Source organism: Cryptomeria japonica, unplaced genomic scaffold, assembly GCF_030272615.1.
Source record: "Cryptomeria japonica unplaced genomic scaffold, Sugi_1.0 HiC_scaffold_183, whole genome shotgun sequence".
Classification (NCBI taxonomy): Eukaryota; Viridiplantae; Streptophyta; class Pinopsida; order Cupressales; family Cupressaceae; genus Cryptomeria; species Cryptomeria japonica.
The window spans coordinates 32,501-55,000 of NW_026729005.1; the positions used below are offsets into that span (position 1 = coordinate 32,501).

The 22,500-nt window shown below is 60.8% G+C and overlaps 2 non-coding genes across 2 annotated transcripts; both read left to right on the top strand.

Annotated features, from left to right (window-relative positions):
* Positions 1 to 11,183: 11,183 nt before the first annotated feature.
* Positions 11,184 to 11,302, top strand: LOC131867743 (5S ribosomal RNA). The gene has a single exon (XR_009366275.1). It is a non-coding gene; the product is annotated as a 5S ribosomal RNA (ribosomal RNA).
* A 7,817-nt stretch (positions 11,303 to 19,119) lies between these two features.
* On the top strand, positions 19,120 to 19,238 carry LOC131867758 (5S ribosomal RNA). Its single transcript, XR_009366290.1, has one exon. It is a non-coding gene; the product is annotated as a 5S ribosomal RNA (ribosomal RNA).
* The last annotated feature ends 3,262 nt before the right edge of the window (positions 19,239 to 22,500 follow it).

The following is a 22,500-nucleotide window of genomic DNA, read 5'->3' on the forward strand; positions in this document are numbered from 1 at the left end:
CCCCGACGGCTAAACGGAAGAGGCTGCAGGGCCGCCTCGGAATGGTCCAAGCATCGGATGCGATTGGGACGACTACCAGTGCCAACCCCTTATCCCGCGATGCGTCCGATACACAGATAGTTCCAAGGCGGCCGAGGAGCCTCACCGCATATCAATCGGGGTGCGAGGCGAGGGATGGGGCGGGAAGGCCCCAACGGCTAGACGGAAGAGGCTTCAGGGCCACCTCGGAATGGTCCAAGCATCGGACGCGCTTGGGGCGACTGCCAGTGCCAACCCCTTATCCCGCGATGCGTCCGATACACAGATGGTTCCAAGGCGGCCGAGGAGCCTCACCGCATAGCAATCGGGGGTGCGAGGCGAGGGATGGGGCGGGAAGGCCCCAACGGCTAGACGGAAGAGGCTTCAGGGCCGCCTAGGAATGGTCCAAGCATCGGACACGCTTGGGGCGACTACCAGTGACAGCCCCCTATCCCGCGATGCGTCCGATACGAAGATGGTTCCAAGGCGGCCGAGGAGCCTCACCGCATAGCAATCGGGGTGCGAGGTGGGGGATGCGGCGAGATGGCCCCAACGGCTAGACGGAAGAGGCCACAGGGCCGCGTCGGAATAGTCCAAGCATCGGACGCGCTTGGGGCGACTACCAGTGACAACCCCTTATCCCGCGATGCGTCCGATACGAAGATAGTTCCAAGGCGGCCGAGGAGCCTCACCGCATAGCAATCGGGGTGCGAGGTGGGGGATGCGGCGAGATGGCCCCAACGGCTAGACGGAAGAGGCTGCAGGGCCGCCTCGGAATAGTCCAAGCATCGGACGCGCTTGGGGCCACTACCAGTGACAACCCCTTATCCCGCGATGCGTCCGATACGAAGATAGTTCCAAGGCGGCCGAAGAGCCTCACCGCATAGCAATCGGGGTGCGAGGTGGGGGATGCGGCGAGATGGCCCCAACGGCTAGACGGAAGAGGCCACAGGGCCGCCTCGGAATAGTCCAAGCATCGGACGCGCTTGGGGCGACTACCAGTGACAACCCCTTATCCCGCGATGCGTCCGATACGAAGATAGTTCCCAGGCGGCCGAGGAGCCTCACCGCATAGCAATCGGGGTGCGAGGCGAGGGATGCGGCGAGATGGCCCCAAAGGCTAGACGGAAGAGGCTGCAGGGCTGCCTCGGAATAGTCCAAGCATCGGACGCGCTTGGGGCGACTACCACTGCCAACCCCTTATCCCGCGATGCGTCCGATACACAGATAGTTCCGAGGCGGCCGAGGAGGTGGGGGATGCAGCGAGATGGCCCCAACGGCTAGACGGAAGAGGCTGCAGGGCCGCCTCGGAATAGTCCAAGCATCGGACGCGCTTGGGGCGACTACCAGTGACAACCCCTTATCCCGCGATGCGTCCGATACACAGATAGTTCCGAGGCGGCCAAGGAGCCTCACCGCATAGCAATCGTGGTGCGAGGTGGGGGATGCGGCGAGATGGCCCCAACGGCTAGACGGAAGAGGCTGCAGGGCCGCCTCGGAATGGTCCAAGCATCGGATGCGCTTGGGGCGACTACCACTGCCAACCCCTTATCCCGTGATGCGTCCGATACACAGATAGTTCCAAGGCGGCCGAGGAGCCTCACAGCATAGCAATCAGGGTGCGAGGCGAGGGATGCGGCGAGAAAGCCCCAACGGCTAGAGGGAAGAGGCTTCAGGTCCGCCTCGGAATGGTCCAAGCATCGGACGCGCTTGGGGCGACTACCAGTGACAACCCCTTATCCCGCGACGCGTCCGATACACAGATAGTTCCAAGGTGGCCGAGGAGCCTCACCGCATAGCAATCGGGGTGCGAGGCGAGTGATGCGGCGAGAAGGACCCAACGGCTACACGGAAGAGGCTTCGGGGCCGCCTCGGAATGGTCCAAGCATCGGACGCGCTTGGGGCGACTACCAGTGACAACCCCTTATCCCGCGACGCGTCCGATACACAGATAGTTCCAAGGCGGCCGAGGAGCCTCACCGCATAGCAATCGGGGTGCGAGGCGAGGGATGCGGCGAGAAGGACCCAACGGCTAGACGGAAGAGGCTTCGGGGCCGCCTCGGAATGGTCCAAGCATCGGACGCGCTTGGGGCGACTACCAGTGACAACCCCTTATCCCGCGACGCGTCCGATACACAGATAGTTCCAAGGCGGCCGAGGAGCCTCACCGCATAGCAATCGGGGTGCGAGGCGAGGGATGCGGCGAGAAGGACCCAACGGCTAGACGGAAGAGGCTTCGGGTCCGCCTCGGAATGGTCCAAGCATCGGACGCGCTTGGGGCGACTACCAGTGACAACCCCTTATCCCGCGACGCGTCCGATACACAGATAGTTCCAAGGCGGCCGAGGAGCCTCACCGCATAGCAATCGGGGTGCGAGGCGAGGGATGCGGCGAGAAGGACCCAACGGCTAGACGGAAGAGGCTTCGGGTCCGCCTCGGAATGGTCCAAGCATCGGACGCGCTTGGGGCGACTACCAGTGACAACCCCTTATCCCGCGACGCGTCCGATACACAGATAGTTCCAAGGCGGCCGAGGAGCCTCACCGCATAGCAATCGGGGTGCGAGGCGAGGGATGCGGCGAGAAGGACCCAACGGCTAGACGGAAGAGGCTTCGGGTCCGCCTCGGAATGGTCCAAGCATCGGACGCGCTTGGGGTGACTACCAGTGACAACCCCTTATCCCGCGACGCGTCCGATACACAGATAGTTCCGAGGCGGCCGAGGAGCCTCACCGCATAGCAATCGGGGTGCGAGGCGAAGGATGCGGCGAGAAGGACCCAACGGCTAGACGGAAGAGGCTTCGGGTCCGCCTCGGAATGGTCCAAGCATCGGACGCGCTTGGGGCGACTACCAGTGACAACCCCTTATCCCGCGACGCGTCCGATACACAGATAGTTCCAAGGCGGCCGAGGAGCCTCACCGCATAGCAATCGGGGTGCGAGGCGAGGGATGCGGCGAGAAGGACCCAACGGCTAGACGGAAGAGGCTTCAGGGCCGCCTCGGAATGGTCCAAGCATCGAACGCGCTTGGGGCGACTACCAGTGACAACCCCTTATCCCGCGACGCGTCCGATACACAGATAGTTCCGAGGCGGCCGAGGAGCCTCACCGCATAGCAATCGGGGTGCGAGGCGAGGGATGCGGCGAGAAGGACCCAACGGCTAGACGGAAGAGGCTTCAGGGCCGCCTCGGAATGGTCCAAGCATCGGACGCGCTTGGGGCGACTACCAGTGACAACCCCTTATCCCGCGACGCGTCCGATACACAGATAGTTCCGAGGCGGCCGAGGAGCCTCAACGCATAGCAATCGGGGTGCGAGGCGAGGGATGCGGCGAGAAGGACCCAACGGCTAGACGGAAGAGGCTTCAGGGCCGCCTCGGAATGGTCCAAGCATCGGACGCGCTTGGGGCGACTACCAATGACAACCCCTTATCCCGCGACGCGTCCGATACACAGATAGTTCCGAGGCGGCCGAGGAGCCTCACCGCATAGCAATCGGGGTGCGAGGCGAGGGATGCGGCGAGAAGGACCCAACGGCTAGACGGAAGAGGCTTCAGGGCCGCCTCGGAATGGTCCAAGCATCGGACGCGCTTGGGGCGACTACCAGTGACAACCCCTTATCCCGCGACGCGTCCGATACACAGATAGTTCCGAGGCGGCCGAGGAGCCTCACCGCATAGCAATCGGGGTGCGAGGCGAGGGATGCGGCGAGAAGGACCCAACGGCTAGACGGAAGAGGCTTCAGGGCCGCCTCGGAATGGTCCAAGCATCGGACGCGCTTGGGGCGACTACCGTTGCCAACCCCTTATCCCGCGATGCGTCTGATACACAGATAGTTCCGAGGCGGCCGAGGAGCCTCACCGCATAGCAATCGGGTTGCGAGGCAGATTATTGGGAAGGGAACCCCCTGGGATGCGGCTCAAGCAGTGCCCAAAGGGACTGGAATGCGGAATCACATCGAGAGACCCAAATGCTATACGAGGGCTCAAATCGAATTATCGATTTGGCCACGACATGGACGCATCGGAACGACTACCTTTGCCGAACCACTCGCAATTGCATCCATACCGAAACCAATAGACATTTCCGTTAGAGCCCTCGCATAGCATTCGGGAATCTCGCATGCCCCTCTAAATCGACCAATGCTGGCGCTCAATGAAAATCCGAGCGCTACCACCGTTCGAGCGCCAGCATTGGTCGAGTTAGAGGGGCACGGGGGAGAATGCTCCAGTCAACACCTCCCCTATATAAGTTATTTGTCCGATTCTCGCACAACCGTAGTCTGCCTCGTCGAATCAAACAACGGTCCCAGATTCCGACTTCCGTTCCGTAGAGACCCAAAAGCTAGATGGAGGCTCGCAAGAAAGAGAGTCGGCGCATAGCAATCGGGTTTCTCGAACGTTTAGGGACCGAGCTCACTTGCGGATAGGGCAAAATCCGCCAAGCAACCCAAAAGCTAGACGGGGGCTCGAATCGAATCGCCTAGGCGGCCACAACAACGACGTGTTGGATCGACTACCAGTGCCAAACCATTCAGCAAGACTAGTCTGTGTCGAGGCCGGATAGAGATTCTCAGAGAGCGCCCGCATAGCATTTAGGAGACCTGCCGCGTCCCTCACACTCGACAAATGGTGGTGCACGTTTATAAATCCGAGCGATCCCAACCCTTTCAAGCACCAACATCGGTCGAGATAGAGGGGCACGGAGGGGGCTGCGTGAGACAACACAGTCCCCTATATAAGTTATTTGTCCGATTCTCACACATCCGAAGAATGGTCATCAAATCGGACAACAGCCCAAACTTCCGACTTCCGTCCCAGAAAGCCCAAGAGCTATCTAAAACGTTCATGGCCGGAACTCGATCGCGGCTATACCAGTCCGCCAAGCAACCCAAAAGCTAGACTGGAGCTCTAGTCGAATCACCTCTGTGGCCATTGCAAGGACGTGTTGGAGCGACTACCATTGCCGAACCATTCCGCAGGTCGAGTCCATACCAAGGCCGCATAGAGATTCACGATGAGCTCCTGCATAGCAATCAGGAGACTTGCCGTGTCCATCACAATCGATAAATCCTGGTGCAAGATTTTTGCATCCGAGCGCTCCAACCAGTCGAGCACCAGCATCAATCGACATAAACGGGCACGGGGGGAGGATGCTCGAGAACACTACCTCCCCTATATAAGTTATTTGTCCGATTCTCAAGCAGCCGAAGTCTGGTCATCGAATCGGGTCAAAGACCACAACTTCCGACTTTACCCACAATGCAAGTCATCGAATCGAACATCGGCCCCCGAGTCGGACTCCATGCGTATGTCAGGTCATCGGACCCAAATTCCGCCTTCCTGCGCATGGCGGGCCATCAATATCAACTCGGTCATCGGACCCAAACTCCGCCTTTTTGCGTATGGCACGCCTTCAAATCGGTCATCGGACCCAAATTCCGCCTTCCTGTGCATGGCGGGCCATCAACATCAACTCGGTCATCGGACCCAAATTCCGCCTTTCTGCGCATGGCACGCCATCAACTCGGTCATCGGACCCAAATTCCGCCTTCCTGCGCATGGCAGGTCATCGGACACAAATTCAGACCTCGCCAATATGCCTACGTATCGAATCGGTCATCGGACCCAACTTCCGACTTCATCCATACTGTAGGGTCTTTGAGGTTGGCGCGGTGCGCTCAACCCAGGGAGTCGACCCATCGAAGCATACACCTCCCCTATATAAGCTATTTGTCCGATTCCCACACCTGTGTAGTTTGCACCTCTGACCAGGACATCGACCCCAACTTCCGAACTCGACTGCAACGACGGCACCAGCGCCTTGGTGCGCACCTTGCGACGCACAGTCCCAACATTCGCCTTCCTGCACATGGCAGGTCATCGGACCCAAATTCCGACCTCGCGAGTATGCCTACATATCGAATCGGTCATCGGACCCAACTTCCGACTTCATCCATACCGTAGGGTCTTTGAGGTTGGCGCGGTGCGCTCAACCCGGGGAGTCGACCCAACGAAGCATACACCTCCCCTATATAAGCTATTTGTCCGATTCCCACACCTGTGTAGTTTGCACCTCCGATCAAGACATCGACCCCAACTTCCGAACTCGCCTCCAACGACCGAACCAGCGCCTTGGTGCGCACCTTGCAACGCACAGTGCCAACATTCGCCTTCCTGCACGTGGCAGGTCATCGGACCCAAATTCCGACCTCGCGAGTATGCCTACATATCGAATCGGTCATCGGACCCAACTTCCGACTTCATCCATACCGTAGGGTCTTTGAGGTTGGCGCGGTGCGCTCAACCCGGGGAGTCGACCCAACGAAGCATACACCTCCCCTATATAAGCTATTTGTCCGATTCCCACACCTGTGTAGCTTGCACCTCCGATCAGGACATCGACCCCAACTTCCGAACTCGACTAAAAAGACCGCACCAGCGCCTTGGTGTGCACCTTGCAACGCACAGTGTCAACATTCGCCTTCCTGCACATGGCAGGTCATCGGACCCAAATTCCGACCTCATGAGCATACCTACTAATCGAATCGGTCATCGGACCCAACTTCCGACTTCATCCATACCGTAGGGTCTTTGAGGTTGGCGCGGTGCGCTCAACCTGGGGAGTCGACCCATCGAAGCATACACCTCCCCTATATAAGCTATTTGTCCGATTCCGACACCTGTGTAGTTTGCACCTCCGCTCAGGACATCGACCCCAACTTCCGAACTCGCCTGCAACGACCGAACCAGCGCCTTGGTGCGCACCAAAAGTGCGCACTTTTGGAGGGCACTTTTCTGCGCTCCAAAGGTGCGCACTTTTGGAGGGCACTTTTTGGAGGGCACTTTTCTGCGCTCCAAAGGTGCGCACTTTTGGAGGGCACTTTTTGGAGGGCACTTTTCTGCGCTCCAAAGGTGCGCACTTTTGGAGGGCACTTTTTGGAGGGCACTTTTCTGCGCTCCAAAGGTGCGCACTTTTGGAGGGCACTTTTTGGAGGGCACTTTTCTGCGCTCCAAAGGTGCGCACTTTTGGAGGGCACTTTTTGGAGGGCACTTTTCTGCGCTCCAAAGGTGCGCACTTTTGGAGGGCACTTTTTGGAGGGCACTTTTCTGCGCTCCAAAGGTGCGCACTTTTGGAGGGCACTTTTTGGAGGGCACTTTTCTGCGCTCCAAAGGTGCGCACTTTTGGAGGGCACTTTTTGGAGGGCACTTTTCTGCGCTCCAAAGGTGCGCACTTTTGGAGGGCACTTTTTGGAGGGCACTTTTCTGCGCTCCAAAGGTGCGCACTTTTGGAGGGCACTTTTTGGAGGGCACTTTTCTGCGCTCCAAAGGTGCGCACTTTTGGAGGGCACTTTTTGGAGGGCACTTTTCTGCGCTCCAAAGGTGCGCACTTTTGGAGGGCACTTTTGTGCACTCCAAAGGTGCGCACTTTTGGAGGGCACTTTTCCTGTGCTCCAAAGGTGCACACCTAGGTGAGCACCTTCGACCACACCTTGTAGCACACCAAACTCTGACTTTCGACTTCATCCGCAATGCAGGGTCTTTGAGGTTGGCGCAATGCGCACAACCAGGGGAGTCGACCCATCAAACCCAACACCTCCCCTATATAAGCTATTTGTCTGATTCTCATACATGCGTAGCCTGCAGGAGCAATTAGGACATCGACCCCAACTTTCGGCTTCTAAACGAAAACAAGGTCTTTGAGGTTGGTGTAATGCGAACAACTAGGGGAGTCAACCCATCAAACCCAACACCTCCCCTATATAAGCTATTTGTCTGATTCTCATACATGTGTAGTCTACAGGAGCAATTAGGACATCGACCCCAACTTTTGACTTCTTAACGAAAACAAGGTCTTTGAGGTTGACGTAATGCGCACAACCAGGGGAGTCGACCCATCAAACCCAACACCTCCCCTATATAAGCTATTTGTCCGATTCTCATACATGTGTAGCCTGCAGGAGCCATTAGGACATTGACCCCAACTTTTGACTTCTTAACGAAAACAAGGTCTTTGAGGTTGGCGTAATGCGCACAACCAAGGGAGTTGACCCATCAAACCCAACACCTCCCCTATATAAGCTATTTGTCTGATTCTCATACATGTGTAGCCTGCAACAACGATTAGGACATCCACCCCAACTTCTGAATTCGTCTGCGTTGACCGCACCAAAGGTGCACGCCTTGGTGCTCACCAAAATCCGACTTCCGACTTCTTCTGCTATGCGGGGTCTTTGAGGTTGGCGCAGTGCGCACAACCAGGGGAGTCAACCCACCGAATGCAACACCTCCCCTATATAAGCTATTTGTCTGATTCTCATACATGCGTAGACTGCAGCAATGATTAGGACATCCACCCCAACTTTTGACTTCTTAAACAAGACAGGGTCTTTGAAGTTGGTGCAGTGCACACAACCAGGGGAGTCGACCCATCAAACGCAACACCTCCCCTATATAAAGCTATTTGTCCGATTCTCATACGTGTAGTCTGCAGCAGCGATTAGGACATCGACCCCAACTTCCGAATTCGTTTGCATTGACCGCACCAAAGGTGCACGCCTTGGTGTGCACCCTGGAGTGCACTTTGGTGCTCACCTCGGTGCACACTTTGGTGTGCACCTCAGTGTGCACCAAAGGTGCGCACCTTGGAGCGCACCAAAGGTGTACACTTTGGAGCGCACCACATAGGGTCTTTGAGAGGTTGGCGCAGTGCGCACACCAAGGTGGGTGTTGAGGTGCGTGCCGAGGTGGGTGGGTGCTAGGGTGCGCTCCATGGTGGGTGCCAGGGTGGGTGCGTGCTAGGGTGGATTCCAAAGAGGGTCATAGGGTGGGTGCCAAGGTGGGTTGGTGATATAGTGGGTTCAAAGGTGGGTACTAGGGTGGGTTCCAAGGTGGGTCACAAGTTGGGTGCCAGGATGCGTGGGTGTTAGGTTGGGTGCCAAGGTGGGCTCCTGCGTGGGTGGGTGCTAGGGTGGGTTTCAAGGTGGACGCGAGGGCGGGTGCCAAGGTGGGTAACAAGTTGGGTGTTAGGATGGGTGAGTGCTAGAGTGGGTGCCAAGGTGGGTGGGTGCTAAGGTGGATGCCAAGGTGGTTCACAGGGTGGGTGGGTTCTAGGGTGAGTTCCAAGGTGGGTCACAGGTTCAGTGCTAGGGTGGGTGTCAAGGCGGGTGTCGAGGTGCCTGGGTGCTAGGGTGTGGATGCCAATGTGGGTCATAGGGTGGGTACTAGGGTGGGCTGCAATGTGGGTGCCAAGGTGGGTAACATGCTCGGTGGGTTCTAAATTGGGTGCCAGGGTGGGTGTGCACCCACCTTGCCCGAGGTGGGTGCCAAGGTGCCAGTGTGGGTGGGTGCTAAGGTGGATGCCAAGGTGGGTGAGAAGGTGGGTGATAGGTTGAGTGGTAGGATGGGTGGGTGCCAAGATGGGTCACAGGGTGGGTGCAAGGGTGGGTAGGTGCTAGGGTTGGTGTCAGGGTGGGTGGGTGCTAGGTTGGGTTCCAAGGTGGGTGCGAGGGTGAGTGTCAAGGTGGGTCACAGGTTAGGTGCTAGGATGGGTGAGTGCTAGGGTGCAAAGGTGCCAGGGTGGGTGCTAGGATGGGTCGATGCTAGGGTGAGTGGCAAGGTGGGTCCACAAGTGTCAAGGTGGGTGCCGAGGTGGGTGCCAAGTCGGCGACTGCTATGGTGGATGCCAAGGTGGGTCACGGGGTGGGTGCCAAGTTGCTAGGTTGGGTTCCAAGGTGGGTGCCAACGTGGGTGCTAGGGTGCGTGGGTTAAAGGGTGTGTCACAACGTGGGTGCCAGGATGGGTGCGCACCCACACTGGCCAAGACGGGTGCGGGTGCAAGGTTGGGTTCCAAGCCCGGTCACAGGCTGGGTGCTAGGATGGGTGGGTGCCAAGGTGGGCACCAGGGTGGGTGCACCCACCCTGGCCAAGGTGGGTCACGGGGTGGGTCCTAGGGTGGGTAACGGGGTGGGTACTAAGGTGCGTGCCAAGGTGGGTCATAGGGTGGGTGCCAAGGTGGGCACCAGGGTGGGTGTGCACCAACCCTAGCCAGGGTAGGTCACGGGGTGGTTGTCGGGGTGGGCGTCAAGGAGCCAAGGTGGGTGGCAAGTAGCCAAGTTGCGTGCCAAGGTGGGTGTCGGGGTGGGTGCCAAGGATCCAAGGTGGGTGCCAAGGAACCAAGGTGGGTGTCTGGGTGGGTGCCGAGGTGGGAGCCAGGGTGGGTCCCAAGGTGAGTGCAAAGGTGGGTGCCAGGGTCAAGGTGAGTGCCAATGTGGGTTCCAAGGTGCCAGGGTCAGGGTGAGTGCCAATGTGGGTTCAAAGGTGCTAAGTTGGGTGCGAGGTTGGGTGCGAGGGTGGGTGGGTGCCAAGGTGTGCTAGGTGGAAGCCCGGGTGGGTCGGCATCCCATGGGTGTCGAGTTGGGTGCCTGATGGGTGCTTCTTGTCAAGTTTTAGTCGTCGGGACTCATTTCGAGCCTTAGAGGTCGTTTCTTGTCCGGTTGCCCTGTCTTCGACCTGGGAACCCAATTTTGGTCCTCGGGTCCCATTTTTTTTTGTCTCGCATCCCACTTTTGGCCTGTGGCCTTTTCGGGGTCGATTCTCGTTTTGGGCATCAGAGCATGTTTCTTCTCCTAAAACCCAATATTTGTTTATTAAGTCTCGGAACACATTTTTGTTCTCGTGGACCCATCATGGGTCTTGGAACGCATTTGTGGTCCTTGGGTCCCATTTTGCATCCCGAAACTTGTGTTTTGGTGCTTGATCCCTATTTTGGGTGCCCACCTTGCACCAAGTGCGCACCCGGGGCAAACCGAGCGCCTTGGTGCACCGGGGCAAGATCGAGCGTGCACCCGAGGCGCCCCGAACATGCACCAAGGTGCACTCGGCCCACATGTGAGCGCAGGTCGTTGCGCCCGAGGTGGTGTGTGGGCACCGCGTTGCAGACGGGACACTGCACGCACACGACGCCCCCTCCAGGTGCACGCACGTAGGCCGGGCCGGGTGCACACCCGACGCCCTAGCAAGGTGCGCGCACCCGGGCAGGGCTCACACTTGGCGAACGGGGCGCACTTCGCGAGGGAGGGTGTGCACCTCGACGGGGGTGGGTGGCCGGGGTGGATTCGCACGTGGGTCGCGGTTTGCTAAGTACACACTGCGACAAGCTCATAACGGGTGCGATCATACCAGCATTAGTGCACCGGATCCCATCAGAACTCCGCAGTTAAGCGCGCTTGGGCCGGAGTAGTACTGGGATGGGTGACCTCCCGGGAAGTCCCGGTGTTGCACCCTTTTTTAGTTTTTCGCCGGGCGTCGCAATGCTATTTGAATAAACCTTTTGCCCGTTTGCGTTCTCGTCGGGGCCGGGCCGGGCCGGGGTGCGCTGCCCGCACTACCGCGCGCGCGGGGGCGACACCGAGCGCGCACCCGAGGCACCCCGAGCACACAGGCCACGGTGCAACCCGGGCGTTGTGCGCGCACCCCGGTGCGCCCGAGGTGCTGCGCGCGCACCCAGGTGAAATCGGTGTGCACCTCGGCCAGTGCGCGCTCGGTCGAGTCGCGCACGTTGGCCAAGGTGCACGGTGATGTTTCTTACTCTAAGGTTCCGCACCAGACGCCCGGGACAGGTGAGCGAAGCTGGGCGGGGCCGGGTGCGCGGCCGGGGCAGGTGCACGCAGCTGGAGAGAGCTTTGGAGCACACTTCGGAGCGCACCAATGATGCGCTCCATTCAAAAGTTTCCTGAAAAGGCAAAAAAAGTTGAGATTATAGAATTTCCCACTTGAGAGATTGTAAAAAAAAAAAATTTAAAATGAAGGAAACGCGGGTGCCAAGGTGTGCGCAGCCCAGCCAAGGTGTGCGCACCAAGGCGCCCACCCTGGCGAAGGTGCACGCAAGGTGCGCACCCGAGGCAAACCGGACAATTAACCCAACTTTCGACTTCGCGCGCACCTTGGAGCGCACTTCGGAGCGCTCCTTGGTGCGCACCAATCTTGGGCACCTCGGAGTGCACCATGGCGCCCACCAAGGTGCGCACCCGGGGCAAACCGAGCTCCGACTTCGTGCGCACCTTGGAGCGCACGAAAGGTGCGCACCATGGCGCCCACCAAGGTGCGCAGCCCAGCCAAGGCGTGCGCATCAAGGTGTGCACCCTGGCGAAGGTGCGCACCCGGGGCAAACCGAGCTCCGACTTCGTGCGCACCTTGGAGCGCACAAAAGGTGCGCAACCCAGCCAAGGTGTGCGCACCCCGGTCAAACCGAGCTCCGAATCGTGCGCACCAGAGGTGCACGCCATCGTGCGCACCTTGGAGCACACTTCGGAGCCCTCCTTGGTGCGCGCCGATGTTGCGCACCTCGGAGCGCACCCGGGGAAAACAATGCAATTAACCCGACTTTCGACTTCGTGGGCACCTCGGAGCGCTCTCGGGTTCGCACCTCGGAGCACACCGAGGTGCGCACCTTTGATGCGCTGCCTTCACCAATTTCCAGAAAAGGCAAGAAAACATTGAGAAGGTGTGCACACCGAGGTGCCCACCCTGGCGAAGGTGCACGCGAGGTGCGCACCCGGGGCAAACCGGGCTCCGACTTCGTGCACGCCGCACCTTGGAGCACACTTCGGAGCGCTCCTTGGTGCGCACCAGGGCGCGCAACCCAGCCGAGGTGCCCACCCCGGCGAAGGTGCACGCGAGGTGCGCACCCGGGGCAAACCGGGCTCCGACTTCGTGCACGCCATGGTGCCCACCGCGGCGAAGGTGCACGCGAGGTGCGCACCCGGGGCAAACCGGGCTCCGACTTCGTGCACGCCGCACCTTGGAGCACACTTCGGAGCGCTCCTTGGTGCGCACCATGGTGCCCACCAGGGCGCGCAACCCCGCCGAAGGTGCACGCGAGGTGCGCACCCGGGGCAAACCGGGCTCCGACTTCGTGCACGCCGCACCTTGGAGCACACTTCGGAGCGCTCCTTGGTGCGCACCATGGTGCCCACCAGGGCGCGCAACCCCGCCGAAGGTGCACGCGAGGTGCGCACCCGGGGCAAACCGGGCTCCGACTTCGTGCACGCCATGGTGCGCACCGCGGCGAAGGTGCGCACCCGGGGCAAACCGGGCTCCGACTTCGTGCACGCCGCACCTTGGAGCACACTTCGGAGCGCTCCTTGGTGCGCACCAGGGCGCGCAACCCAGCCGAGGTGCCCACCCCGGCGAAGGTGCACGCGAGGTGCGTACCCGGGGCAAACCGGGCTCCGACTTCGTGCACGCCGCACCTTGGAGCACACTTCGGAGCGCTCCTTGGTGCGCACCATGGTGCCCACCAGGCCGCGCAACCCAGCCAAGGTGTGCGCACCAAGGTGCACGCGAGGTGCGCACCCGGGGCAAACCGGGGTCCGACTTCGTGCACGCCGCACCTTGGAGCACACATCGGGGCGCTCCCGGGTTCGCACCGGCGTTGCGCACCGTGGTGGGCACCTCGGAGCACACCAAGGTGGGCAGCGAGGTGCGCACCTTTGATGCGATGCCTTCACTAATTTCCATAAAAGGCAAAAAAAAAACGAGATTTTAAAATTTCCGTTTTGAAAGATAGTGAGAAAAAGGGAATGCTGGTGCCATCTTGAGCCCGCCCTGGTGCGCAGCCCAGCCAAGGTGTGCGCACCAAGGTGCCCACCCTGGCGAAGGTGCGCGCCCGGGCAATTAATCCAACTTCCAACTTCGCGCGCGCCAGGGTGGGAGCGCACCCAACAACCGGGCCTGGGAAGAGCCAATGCGAGAAACCCCACCAAACGCTCTGACAAAAAAAGAGGGGGCGCTCCAGTAACCCCGCTTCGGAGCGCACCCTGGGCAAACCCAGCCAAGGTGCCCACCCCGGCCAAGGTGCAGGCGAGGTGCGCACCCGGGGCAAACCGGGCTCCGACAACGTGCACGCCGCACCTTGGAGCACACTTCGTAGCGCTCCCGGGTGCGCACCTCAGAGCACACCAAGGTGGGCAGCGAGGTGCGCACCTTTGATGCGCTGCCTTCACTAATTTCCAGAAAAGGCAAAAAAAAAAGGAGATTTTAAAATTTCCGTTTTGAAAGATAGTGAAAAAAACGGAACGCGCGTGCCATCTTGAGCCCGCCCTGGTGCGCAGCCCAGGTAAGGTGCCCACCCTGGCAAAGGTGCGCACCCGGGCAATTAACCCTACTTCCGACTTCGTGCGCGCCAGGGTGGCAACCGGGCCTCGGAAGAGCCAATGCGAGAAACCCCACCAAACGCTCCGACAAAAAAAGAGGCGGCGCTCCAATAACCCCGCTTCGGAGCGCAGCCGGGGCAAACCCAGCCAAGGTGCCCACCCCGACGAAGGTGCACGCGAGGTGCGCACCCGGGGCAAACCGGGCTCCGACAACGTGCACGCAGCACCTTGGAGCACACTTCGAAGCACTCCCGGGTGCCCACCGGCGTTGCGCACCGTGGTGGGCAGCGAGGTGCGCACCTTTGATGCGCTGCCTTCACTAATTTCCAGAAAAAGGCAAAAAAAAATGAGATTTTAAAATTTCCGTTTTGAAAGATAGTGAAAAAAAAGGAACGCGGGTGCCATCTTGAGCCCGCCCTGGTGCGCAGCCCAGGCAAGGCATGCGCACCAAGGTGCCCACCCGAGGTGCACACCCGGGGCAAACCGGGCTCCGACTTCGTGCAGGCCGCACCTTGGAGCACACTTCGGAGCGCTCCTTGGTGCGCACCATGGTGCCCACCAGGGCGCGCAACCCAGCCAAGGTCTGCACACCAAGGTGCCCACCCCGGCGAAGGTGCACGCGAGGTGCGCACCCGGGGCAAACCGGGCTCCGACTTCGTGCACGCCATGGTGCCCACCGCGGCGAAGGTGCACGCGAGGTGCGCACCCGGGGCAAACCGGGCTCCGACTTCGTGCACGCCGCACCTTGGAGCACACTTCGGAGCGCTCCTTGGTGCGCACCATGGTGCCCACCAGGGCGCGCAACCCAGCCAAGGTGTGCGCACCAAGGTGCACGCGAGGTGCGCACCCGGGGCAAACCGGGGTCCGACTTCGTGCACGCCGCACCTTGGAGCACACATCGGAGCGCTCCCAGGTTCGCACCAGCGTTGCGCACCTTTGATGCGCTGCCTTCACTAATTTCCAGAAAAGGCAAAAAAAAACGAGATTTTAAAATTTCCGTTCTGAAAGATAGTGAAAAAAACGGAACGCGGGTGCCATCTTGAGCCCTTCCTGGTGCGCAGCCCAGGCAAGTTGTGCGCACCAAGGTGCCCACCCTGGCGGAGGTGCGCGCCCGGGGCAATCCGGGCTCCGACTTCGTGCACTGCATGGTGCCCACCAAGGCGCGCAACCCAGCCAAGGTGCCCACCGCAGCGAAGGTGCACGCGAGGTGCGCACCCGAGGTGCACACCCGGGGCAAACCGGGCTCCGACTTCGTGCACGCCGCACCTTGGAGCACACTTCAGAGCGCTCCTTGGTGCGCACCAAGGCGCGCAACCCAGCCGAGGTGCCCACCCCGGCGAAGGTGCACGCGAGGTGCGCACCCGGGGCAAACCGGGCTCCGACTTCGTGCACGCCATGGTGCCCACCGCGGCGAAGGTGCGCACCCGGGGCAAACCGGGCTCCGACTTCGTGCACGCCGCACCTTGGAGCACACTTCGGAGCGCTCCTTGGTGCGCACCATGGTGCCCACCAGGCCGCGCAACCCAGCCAAGGTGTGCGCACCAAGGTGCACGCGAGGTGCGCACCCGGGGCAAACCGGGGTCCGACTTCGTGCACGCCGCACCTTGGAGCACACATCGGGGCGCTCCCGGGTTCGCACCGGCGTTGCGCACCGTGGTGGGCACCTCGGAGCACACCAAGGTGGGCAGCGAGGTGCGCACCTTTGATGCGATGCCTTCACTAATTTCCATAAAAGGCAAAAAAAAAACGAGATTTTAAAATTTCCGTTTTGAAAGATAGTGAGAAAAAGGGAATGCTGGTGCCATCTTGAGCCCGCCCTGGTGCGCAGCCCAGCCAAGGTTTGCGCACCAAGGTGCCCACCCTGGCGAAGGTGCGCGCCCGGGCAATTAACCCAACTTCCAACTTCGCGCGCGCCAGGGTGGGAGCGCACCCAACAACCGGGCCTGGGAAGAGCCAATGCGAGAAACCCCACCAAACTCTCTGACAAAAAAAGAGGGGGCGCTCCAGTAACCCCGCTTCGGAGCGCACCCTGGGCAAACCCAGCCAAGGTGCCCACCCCGGCCAAGGTGCAGGCGAGGTGCGCACCCGGGGCAAACCGGGCTCCGACAACGTGCACGCCGCACCTTGGAGCACACTTCGTAGCGCTCCCGGGTGCGCACCTCAGAGCACACCAAGGTGGGCAGCGAGGTGCGCACCTTTGATGCGCTGCCTTCACTAATTTCCAGAAAAGGCAAAAAAAAAAGGAGATTTTAAAATTTCCGTTTTGAAAGATAGTGAAAAAAACGGAACGCGCGTGCCATCTTGAGCCCGCCCTGGTGCGCAGCCCAGGTAAGGTGCCACCCTGGCAAAGGTGCGCACCCGGGCAATTAACCCTACTTCCGACTTCGTGCGCGCCAGGGTGGCAACCGGGCCTCGGAAGAGCCAATGCGAGAAACCCCACCAAACGCTCCGACAAAAAAAGAGGCGGCGCTCCAATAACCCCGCTTCGGAGCGCAGCCGGGGCAAACCAAGCCAAGGTGCCCACCCCGACGAAGGTGCACGCGAGGTGCGCACCCGGGGCAAACCGGGCTCCGACAACGTGCACGCAGCACCTTGGAGCACACTTCGAAGCACTCCCGGGTGCCCACCGGCGTTGCGCACCGTGGTGGGCAGCGAGGTGCGCACCTTTGATGCGCTGCCTTCACTAATTTCCAGAAAAAGGCAAAAAAAAATGAGATTTTAAAATTTCCGTTTTGAAAGATAGTGAAAAAAAAGGAACGCGGGTGCCATCTTGAGCCCGCCCTGGTGCGCAGCCCAGGCAAGGCATGCGCACCAAGGTGCCCACCCGAGGTGCACACCCGGGGCAAACCGGGCTCCGACTTCGTGCAGGCCGCACCTTGGAGCACACTTCGGAGCGCTCCTTGGTGCGCACCATGGTGCCCACCAGGGCGCACCCGAGGCAAACCGGGCTCCGACTTCGTGCACGCCGCACCTTGGAGCACACATCGGAGCGCTCCCAGGTTCGCACCAGCGTTGCGCACCTTTGATGCGCTGCCTTCACTAATTTCCAGAAAAGGCAAAAAAAAACGATATTTTAAAATTTCCGTTCTGAAAGATAGTGAAAAAAACGGAACGCGGGTGCCATCTTGAGCCCTTCCTGATGCGCAGCCCAGGCAAGTTGTGCGCACCAAGGTGCCCACCCTGGCGGAGGTGCGCGCCCGGGGCAAACCGGGCTCCGACTTCGTGCACTGCATGGTGCCCACCAAGGCGCGCAACCCAGCCAAGGTGCCCACCGCAGCGAAGGTGCACGCGAGGTGCGCACCCGAGGTGCACACCCGGGGCAAACCGGGCTCCGACTTCGTGCACGCCGCACCTTGGAGCACACTTCAGAGCGCTCCTTGGTACGCACCAGGGCGCGCAACCCAGCCAAGGTGCTCACCCCGGCGAAGGTGCACGCGAGGTGCGCACCCGGGGCAAACCGGGCTCGGACTTCGTGCACGCCGCACCTTGGAGCACACATCGGAGCGCTCCCGGGTTCGCACCAGCATTGCGCACCTTTGATGCGCTGCCTTCACTAATTTCCAGAAAAGGCAAAAAAAAGAAAAAAATGAGATTTTAAAATTTCCGTTTTGAAAGATAGTGAAAAAAACGGAACGCGGGTGCCATCTTGAGCCCGCCCTGGTGTGCAGCCCAGGCAAGTTGTGCGCACCAAGGCACCCACCCTGGCCAAGGTGGGTCACGGGGTGGGTCCTAGGGTGGGTAACGGGGTGGGTACTAAGGTGCGTGCCAAGGTGGGTCATAGGGTGGGTGCCAAGGTGGGCACCAGGGTGGGTGTGCACCAACCCTAGCCAGGGTAGGTCACGGGGTGGTTGTCGGGGTGGGCGTCAAGGAGCCAAGGTGGGTGGCAAGTAGCCAAGTTGCGTGCCAAGGTGGGTGTCGGGGTGGGTGCCAAGGATCCAAGGTGGGTGCCAAGGAACCAAGGTGGGTGTCTGGGTGGGTGCCGAGGTGGGAGCCAGGGTGGGTCCCAAGGTGAGTGCAAAGGTGGGTGCCAGGGTCAAGGTGAGTGCCAATGTGGGTTCCAAGGTGCCAGGGTCAGGGTGAGTGCCAATGTGGGTTCAAAGGTGCTAAGTTGGGTGCGAGGTTGGGTGCGAGGGTGGGTGGGTGCCAAGGTGTGCTAGGTGGAAGCCCGGGTGGGTCGGCATCCCATGGGTGTCGAGTTGGGTGCCTGATGGGTGCTTCTTGTCAAGTTTTAGTCGTCGGGACTCATTTCGAGCCTTAGAGGTCGTTTCTTGTCCGGTTGCCCTGTCTTCGACCTGGGAACCCAATTTTGGTCCTCGGGTCCCATTTTTTTTTGTCTCGCATCCCACTTTTGGCCTGTGGCCTTTTCGGGGTCGATTCTCGTTTTGGGCATCAGAGCATGTTTCTTCTCCTAAAACCCAATATTTGTTTATTAAGTCTCGGAACACATTTTTGTTCTCGTGGACCCATCATGGGTCTTGGAACGCATTTGTGGTCCTTGGGTCCCATTTTGCATCCCGAAACTTGTGTTTTGGTGCTTGATCCCTATTTTGGGTGCCCACCTTGCACCAAGTGCGCACCCGGGGCAAACCGAGCGCCTTGGTGCACCGGGGCAAGATCGAGCGTGCACCCGAGGCGCCCCGAACATGCACCAAGGTGCACTCGGCCCACATGTGAGCGCAGGTCGTTGCGCCCGAGGTGGTGTGTGGGCACCGCGTTGCAGACGGGACACTGCACGCACACGACGCCCCCTACAGGTGCACGCACGTAGGCCGGGCCGGGTGCACACCCGACGCCCTAGCAAGGTGCGCGCACCCGGGCAGGGCTCACACTTGGCGAACGGGGCGCACTTCGCGAGGGAGGGTGTGCACCTCGACGGGGGTGGGTGGCCGGGGTGGATTCGCACGTGGGTCGCGGTTTGCTAAGTACACACTGCGACAAGCTCATAACGGGTGCGATCATACCAGCGTTAGTGCACCGGATCCCATCAGAACTCCGCAGTTAAGCGCGCTTGGGCCGGAGTAGTACTGGGATGGGTGACCTCCCGGGAAGTCCCGGTGTTGCACCCTTTTTTAGTTTTTCGCCGGGCATCGCAATGCTATTTGAATAAACCTTTTGCCCGTTTGCGTTCTCGTCGGGGCCGGGCCGGGCCGGGGTGCGCTGCCCGCACTACCGCGCGCGCGGGGGCGACACCGAGCGCGCACCCGAGGCGCCCCGAGCACACAGGCCACGGTGCAACCCGGGCGTTGTGCGCGCACCCCGGTGCGCCCGAGGTGCTGCGCGCGCACCCAGGTGAAATCGGTGTGCACCTCGGCCAGTGCGCGCTCGGTCGAGTCGCGCACGTTGGCCAAGGTGCACGGTGATGTTTCTTACTCTAAGGTTCCGCACCAGACGCCCGGGACAGGTGAGCGAAGCTGGGCGGGGCCGGGTGCGCGGCCGGGGCAGGTGCACGCAGCTGGAGAGAGCTTTGGAGCACACTTCGGAGCGCACCAATGATGCGCTCCATTCAAAAGTTTCCTGAAAAGGCAAAAAAAGTTGAGATTATAGAATTTCCCACTTGAGAGATTGTAAAAAAAAAAAATTTAAAATGAAGGAAACGCGGGTGCCAAGGTGTGCGCAGCCCAGCCAAGGTGTGCGCACCAAGGCGCCCACCCTGGCGAAGGTGCACGCAAGGTGCGCACCCGAGGCAAACCGGACAATTAACCCAACTTTCGACTTCGCGCGCACCTTGGAGCGCACTTCGGAGCGCTCCTTGGTGCGCACCAATCTTGGGCACCTCGGAGTGCACCATGGCGCCCACCAAGGTGCGCACCCGGGGCAAACCGAGCTCCGACTTCGTGCGCACCTTGGAGCGCACGAAAGGTGCGCACCATGGCGCCCACCAAGGTGCGCAGCCCAGCCAAGGCGTGCGCATCAAGGTGCGCACCCTGGCGAAGGTGCGCACCCGGGGCAAACCGAGCTCCGACTTCGTGCGCACCTTGGAGCGCACAAAAGGTGCGCAACCCAGCCAAGGTGTGCGCACCCCGGTCAAACCGAGCTCCGAATCGTGCGCACCAGAGGTGCACGCCATCGTGCGCACCTTGGAGCACACTTCGGAGCCCTCCTTGGTGCGCGCCGATGTTGCGCACCTCGGAGCGCACCCGGGGAAAACAATGCAATTAACCCGACTTTCGACTTCGTGGGCACCTCGGAGCGCTCTCGGGTTCGCACCTCGGAGCACACCGAGGTGCGCACCTTTGATGCGCTGCCTTCACCAATTTCCAGAAAAGGCAAGAAAACATTGAGAAGGTGTGCGCACCGAGGTGCCCACCCTGGCGAAGGTGCACGCGAGGTGCGCACCCGGGGCAAACCGGGCTCCGACTTCGTGCACGCCGCACCTTGGAGCACACTTCGGAGCGCTCCTTGGTGCGCACCAGGGCGCGCAACCCAGCCGAGGTGCCCACCCCGGCGAAGGTGCACGCGAGGTGCGCACCCGGGGCAAACCGGGCTCCGACTTCGTGCACGCCATGGTGCCCACCGCGGCGAAGGTGCACGCGAGGTGCGCACCCGGGGCAAACCGGGCTCCGACTTCGTGCACGCCGCACCTTGGAGCACACTTCGGAGCGCTCCTTGGTGCGCACCATGGTGCCCACCAGGGCGCGCAACCCCGCCGAAGGTGCACGCGAGGTGCGCACCCGGGGCAAACCGGGCTCCGACTTCGTGCACGCCGCACCTTGGAGCACACTTCGGAGCGCTCCTTGGTGCGCACCATGGTGCCCACCAGGGCGCGCAACCCCGCCGAAGGTGCACGCGAGGTGCGCACCCGGGGCAAACCGGGCTCCGACTTCGTGCACGCCGCACCTTGGAGCACACTTCGGAGCGCTCCTTGGTGCGCACCAGGGCGCGCAACCCAGCCGAGGTGCCCACCCCGGCGAAGGTGCACGCGAGGTGCGTACCCGGGGCAAACCGGGCTCCGACTTCGTGCACGCCGCACCTTGGAGCACACTTCGGAGCGCTCCTTGGTGCGCACCATGGTGCCCACCAGGCCGCGCAACCCAGCCAAGGTGTGCGCACCAAGGTGCACGCGAGGTGCGCACCCGGGGCAAACCGGGGTCCGACTTCGTGCACGCCGCACCTTGGAGCACACATCGGGGCGCTCCCGGGTTCGCACCGGCGTTGCGCACCGTGGTGGGCACCTCGGAGCACACCAAGGTGGGCAGCGAGGTGCGCACCTTTGATGCGATGCCTTCACTAATTTCCATAAAAGGCAAAAAAAAAACGAGATTTTAAAATTTCCGTTTTGAAAGATAGTGAGAAAAAGGGAATGCTGGTGCCATCTTGAGCCCGCCCTGGTGCGCAGCCCAGCCAAGGTGTGCGCACCAAGGTGCCCACCCTGGCGAAGGTGCGCGCCCGGGCAATTAACCCAACTTCCAACTTCGCGCGCGCCAGGGTGGGAGCGCACCCAACAACCGGGCCTGGGAAGAGCCAATGCGAGAAACCCCACCAAACGCTCTGACAAAAAAAGAGGGGGCGCTCCAGTAACCCCGCTTCGGAGCGCACCCTGGGCAAACCCAGCCAAGGTGCCCACCCCGGCCAAGGTGCAGGCGAGGTGCGCACCCGGGGCAAACCGGGCTCCGACAACGTGCACGCCGCACCTTGGAGCACACTTCGTAGCGCTCCCGGGTGCGCACCTCAGAGCACACCAAGGTGGGCAGCGAGGTGCGCACCTTTGATGCGCTGCCTTCACTAATTTCCAGAAAAGGCAAAAAAAAAAGGAGATTTTAAAATTTCCGTTTTGAAAGATAGTGAAAAAAACGGAACGCGCGTGCCATCTTGAGCCCGCCCTGGTGCGCAGCCCAGGTAAGGTGCCCACCCTGGCAAAGGTGCGCACCCGGGCAATTAACCCTACTTCCGACTTCGTGCGCGCCAGGGTGGCAACCGGGCCTCGGAAGAGCCAATGCGAGAAACCCCACCAAACGCTCCGACAAAAAAAGAGGCGGCGCTCCAATAACCCCGCTTCGGAGCGCAGCCGGGGCAAACCCAGCCAAGGTGCCCACCCCGACGAAGGTGCACGCGAGGTGCGCACCCGGGGCAAACCGGGCTCCGACAACGTGCACGCAGCACCTTGGAGCACACTTCGAAGCACTCCCGGGTGCCCACCGGCGTTGCGCACCGTGGTGGGCAGCGAGGTGCGCACCTTTGATGCGCTGCCTTCACTAATTTCCAGAAAAAGGCAAAAAAAAATGAGATTTTAAAATTTCCGTTTTGAAAGATAGTGAAAAAAAAGGAACGCGGGTGCCATCTTGAGCCCGCCCTGGTGCGCAGCCCAGGCAAGGCATGCGCACCAAGGTG